Genomic DNA, 6,170 nt, shown 5'->3' on the forward strand with positions numbered 1-6,170 from the left:
AGTTGCTGACTTTACTTTTATCTTTGAGTCCGTTAAATCTTCTACAATTTTTTTATTGGGATCCAATTGCGACCATTTATAGAAGGTGGGGGAAAGTGGTATCTAGTGATGCTAGTGAGTCTAGACAGTCTTTTAAAAATGTGTTTTCTCAGAATCATTTGTGTCAATGGGTTGTTTTAAAATATGGATTTCTGTTCTGGTTTGCTCAAAGGGTGATTTGAAACCATTGGTGATCAAGATTAAACAGTGACCACCAATGCTGCTCAAGATTATATCAAGTTTTTTGACACCAGAACTGTTGTTCGCGGATGACTGAAGGATAACAACCTGCAAAACAAGAAAATAAAACGTAAAACCTGAGGCGTGACTATGTCACTGGACTAAGGAATTATCCGCAGAATTGCGCAACTCCCCCAGAATACAACAGGTTCATCTCGGCGGTAATCATACCGAGGCTATCAGGACACGAGAAATACACAGGTTTGTAACTCAGGCACTTTAGTGTTTTTGTATAAAATGAAGGAGGAAAGCAAGAACAAAAACTGGTTTTTCTCTAAAAAAAAAAAATTGTGTGGAAGCTAGTCGCTGATTTTATAAAGCAATATTATATATTAATTAATAATGATAATAACAAATCAGAAATATTGTGAAGATGGAGCACGTTCCACTACTTTTAAGGATAACTGAATACATATATGAGTATACCAAGTCAAATTCAGTTACTACAATTAAAGCACATTGAAAATAATTAAGTATAACAATTATCACCTATTAAATTGGTAAGGTAATTTAAAAAGGGTTACAGCAATACCAAAACACGTAGTGATATACAACATTGGCCAAATTGACCTTTAATGTATATCATTCTTAAGTCAGCAAAATTTAATTTTCAAATAATATTAATTAAATCAATTAGAATAAAATAAATAACTTTTGAAATATTTAAAATATACAACAATCCCCCACATATTTCAAAAGTTTTAAATTAAGAAAATATATAGCCTGAGTCACCTTTGAGTGTAATGCATCGGAACGGTGTAGCAAGCTATGGAACCCGTCCTAGACTAATGAGGCTTAACACACAGTGAATTGGTTTAGCAAGCTATGGAACCCAATACACTTGATGTATGCTAGAGGTCTCATAATCACATTACACCCCCACAATTCTCGTGTAATCGCTGTGTTGCGCATTTAGGCCGTGCGCGTGTATGGTTTTCATGAGTGCTCTAGAGACCCGCCACGGTCTCATGCAAGCGGCCCCACTTGACACTCATATAGGTGATTCCATCTAGTGCATGCTACAACCATGCACCACCCATAAGGGCTTATGGTAATCATTAAAAGCATATAAAGCTTACCCCTCAAATTTAAAATTTAATTAGCACTTCTCATTGGTATAACACTATAGGAAAAAGACAACTTTTTAGTGCTAACATAACTAACTAGTGACTTGTTTTTCCCATTGAACATTTTTCATGGGATCTCCAATCATAAAGGTTGGGTTCCCATCACTTGTCGTTTTCGAGTGGCATAGTCTTATTTCCTTCTTTTTCTTCCCGGGGTTTTGGTCAACGAATTCGTTAAATTCACAAATGTTGACTAAGACGTCTCTTAGTCAATTAATATCATATTTCATCAAGTTTATATAAATAAACTCGGATTACACAATAAATTTATACAAGTCTACTTAACAGTCTACTAAGCGACAACATATTCATCAGTAAGATAAATCTACTTATAGATTTATTCTCATTGGATTCATATCTAATTAAAATCATTGTGCAAATACAATGACTCATATCCAATTATCATCATTGTATTATCTTAATGCAATGGTTCATCAATTTTAAACAATATCTTCTGCCATACATATTTTTTTCATAAATTTATCAATAGATATCTCCTAAATTTTCTTCTATCAAAATATAAGGATCATAAGGGATACACCATATTTTAGTTTCAAAGTTTCTAAATTTCTTAAGAAGTTTCTAAATAAAATACTTTGTGAAAGTATAATACTAAGACACATCCTTATGATCTTACACACTAAACCAGTATTGTTTCTCTTATGCTATTCACGTCACTTTATATGATGATTCTTTCCTTTAGATATGTCTCAGCATTATAACAGAAGATACACTACAGTATTAGTCCAGTAAACTAAAACTTATCATTAAAATATATATAAAAAAATAAAGGAAATATCAATCCAACACAAGATGATTTAGTTGAAGTATAACTTCACATTCAAATACAATTATATATATATATTTCACGAATTTCTCAAAATTATCTAGCGCAAATACATTTCCAAAATGCTAAAAACTATAACATTTTATGGCCACGTTGAATTTCCCAAATCATTAAAACTAACACCTTCACAGTCATCACAAAGAGAATGCAATAGAAACACAAAGTCTACGCAAATGCAAATTTTCAGAGTATTATAATAAGGTAGCATTAGAAAACTTTTATTGCTTCATCCTTGTTGCAAATAGTTCAATTAAAATACACTTTAATAGACCCAATTCACAAAGCTAGCTGTACAAAGCTTGCAGAAACCACACTTCCTATTAACTTACATACACCTAATTAATCATATTTGGCATTACTAAAAACAAAGTAATAGCATTCAATAACTTACACTACACCATTTTTCGCTTTAGGCAACAACTCAAAACCGTGGCTGAAAGCCCTAAAACCGTTGCCTAAACGGTTACGCGACGGTTTAAAGGGCGTGGTTTATACGGCCGTTGCCTATTCCTTAAACAACGGTTTTTTTACTTTTTGCCACAAAATTATAAACCGTCGCTTCTAATGTGTGAAGATGCCACGGTTTCGGTGGGTAGTTTAGAGCACAGTTTCTGATTAACTACGACTGCAAGTCGTGGTCAATTCATAAGGCCACGATTTTTGTGCGACGTTATTGCGACGGTTTCATTTAAGGCCACTTTCGTAAACCGTTGCTTATATCAAGACTTTTAAAACAAAAAAAAAAATCAAAACCTCATTTTTGGTTTCTGGAAATGTATTTATTCCATATGAAAATATTAAAGGGACACAACAATTATATATATTTTTTTCAATTTATCAATACTTTTTTCTTTGATACTTAAAAACTAATACATTTGAAACCAATTGTTCATAAGTTTTTACAAATACATGTCCAAATTTAGCATTCAAAGGTCTAATGAAGTTGTTAAATCTCAAAAACAAAATCCTCAATTTTTCAAGTCATTAAAGAAGAAAGGAATTCCTTAAAACAATACAACTAAAAGACAAAAAAATTGCATACATATATTTGATATGAAAATGGTTCACAAACTCGACTTTGGTGCTAGGGTCTTTTATATTGCTTTTGAATCTTTGATGAGCTCTTTCCTTTTCGAATACCAATAATTTTGGTTTCCATCACATCAGATTTAGAACTCAATTCAACATTTGATGAATATCTCCACTAGATATAACCTAACAATTAAACCCAACATTGAAAAGCTCAACGTCAAAACTCAAGTACCTAAGGGAAATATAACAAGCAAAATAGAGAAAATATTATAACTCACACAACAACACCTTTAACGAGGTAATTAATCACACAAAATTCTCCATTACAATAAAAAGCCATAAATTAACCAACAATTGACATTCCAGCTCATCAATATCATTATGAAAATAATCTACAAGACAACACTACCGTTATATGGGAAATTCAAGCCTCTAATCTAAAAAAAAAAAAAAATCAACATTAAGCAACTAGTCTATCTTGCGAGAAAAAAAAAACACTCAACAACAACAACAACCAAGCCTTATCCCACTAAGTGGGGTCGGCTACACGGATCAAATGACGTCATAATGTTCCATAAAAAACACTCAAGTTTTTTTTGACAAAAATCAAACACTCAAGTTGATATAATATAACTACAATGAATTATATTTATAATATACTATTATAGAGTATATGTATACATACGTACATAATATCTTAAAAAGACGGCTCTTGAAACATTTCCAATAAAGTCGCGGGTTCTACAAAAACTACGCATATCAAGTCTGTGCTAGAACAAGCATTTAGTTTAATGAATGAATAGAATCAACATTAAGCAACTTATCATGGGCGCAATAATTAGAAACTAAGAAGTAGGATAACTAAACTAATGCAAAAAGTAGATAATTGACTGCAATTTCAATGTTGTTCACAAAGTATAAGACAAAAAGAAAGATAATATATAAAAGAACTTCATTTTATATATTTATACTAAATAAAATTGTTCAAGGATAAGCACATATGAATAACTTTATTAAAGATTAAAATAGTGGTCATCGCTTACCTTAGAAGAAAACCATGTGATGAGAAGAATGAAAAATAGTAGCAAGTCAAATATGCAAGCACTCAGGAAGAACGATCTTGTCGGATTGAAAATTACGGACGAAAATAATCCATGGGGCTAGGAATAGACTGTGATAACTAATTTTGGAATATTTAATATTAATATGGGTATCAACATATAGTTATTTCACAGTTAAATTGAATCAAAGAAGAGTTGAATTATTCTTACTTTTTGCACGACATGACCAAGATTACAAATGCAGACAATACAATAGTAAAGCACTATTAGGCAATTTCTTGCTACTTTTTATATATAGAAATTAATGTTTTCTCACGGGTAATATTACAAAAGCACTATTAGGCAATTTCCTGCTACTTGATTTACAAAAAACTTATAAAAGCCAATTAGATTCTATACTTTTAAGAGTAATATATATACTTAATTCATCAAAATTTCTCACAGCTAATATATTATTTTCTTTAAGATTCCAATTAGATTCACATACACCACCAATTTGAGATTCAAACTATCAATTTCAATTTTCCCCAAATATTAAAAATTAGGGTTTATGTCAAAAGAGGGAATCTGAAATTGATATATAACCATAAAATTGATGAAATAAACATCTAAGACAACTATTAAATAGTTAGAAAAAACATCAATTTCATAGATTGAAAGAAAAATTAGAATCCAAGTGTGGTTATTGAAATAAGGGAGAAGAGGATGTGATACTTACGTTTTTTTTAGAGAGGAAATCAGAGTTTCTAACGGCGAGATGGATATTGGTCGACAGAGACTTATGCGGCGGCGGGAGATGGTGAAGTGAACGGCGACATAGAAGAATTGTGCTGAGTCTTTGTTTCTCGGATGTGTCGCTCTTTGTTTTTGAGACCTATGTTATGAGTGTTTTATCTGTCTAAGTTTCTATTTTTTTTCTTCTTATATTACTGTACTAAATATATTAAATAAACAATAGGGAATGTAAGACAAAAGGGAACATGTGCTGTAGTGGCACGAACAGTATGGTGTTATGGATGGGTCCTGAGTTCAACTCTCTCCTTGCCTCCATGCCATTTTTATTTTTATTCTAAACTAAATTAAATAAAGAATCTCCTTTGCCATTTTTATTTTTATTCTAAACTATTCTAAACTAAATTAAATAAAGAAGTAATCTAAATATAAAACTGTCAAAAAAAAAAAACCATTTTTATAGCAAAAAAATTAAATTAAATAAAGAAGTAATCTAAAACTCTCCTTTGCCATTTTTATTTTTATTCTAAACTATTCTAAACTAAATTAAATAAAGAAGTAATATAAATATAAAATTGTCAAAAAAAAAACCATTTTTATAGCAAAAAAATTAAATTAAATAAAGAAGTAATCTAAAACTCTCCTTTGCCATTTTTATTTTTATTCTAAACTAAATTAAATAAAGAATCTCCTTTGCCATTTTTATTTTTATTCTAAACTATTTTAAACTAAATTAAATAAAGAAGTAATCTAAATATAAAATTGTCAAAAAAAAACCATTTTTATAGCAAAAAAATTAAATTAAATAAAGAACTAATCTAAAAAGTTCAACTCTCTCCTTTGCCATTTTTATTTTTATTCTAAACTAAATTAAATAAAGAATTTCCTTTGCCATTTTTATTTTTATTCTAAACTATTCTAAACTAAATTAAATAAAGAAGTAATCTAAATATAAATTTGTCAAAAAAAAACCATTTTTATAGCAAAAAAATTAAATTAAATAAAGAATTAATCTAAAAAGAAAATTATCGAAAAAAATCTCCTTTGCCATTTTTATATTTATTCTAAACTAAATTAAATAAAGAAGTAATC

The 6,170-nt window shown here is 29.7% G+C and overlaps 1 long non-coding RNA gene across 1 annotated transcript; it reads right to left on the reverse strand.

Moving 5' to 3' along the window:
- Positions 1 to 3,050: 3,050 nt before the first annotated feature.
- Positions 3,051 to 5,217, reverse strand: LOC146952387 (uncharacterized). Its single transcript, XR_015023338.1, has 3 exons — positions 5,065 to 5,217; positions 4,329 to 4,465; positions 3,051 to 3,517 (listed from the first exon to the last, which is right to left on the reverse strand). It is a non-coding gene; the product is annotated as an uncharacterized LOC146952387 (long non-coding RNA).
- Positions 5,218 to 6,170: the final 953 nt, after the last annotated feature.

Source organism: Medicago sativa, chromosome 1 (genome assembly GCF_051527215.1).
Source record: "Medicago sativa cultivar Bolivia chromosome 1, Bolivia_mono, whole genome shotgun sequence".
Classification (NCBI taxonomy): domain Eukaryota; kingdom Viridiplantae; phylum Streptophyta; class Magnoliopsida; order Fabales; family Fabaceae; genus Medicago; species Medicago sativa.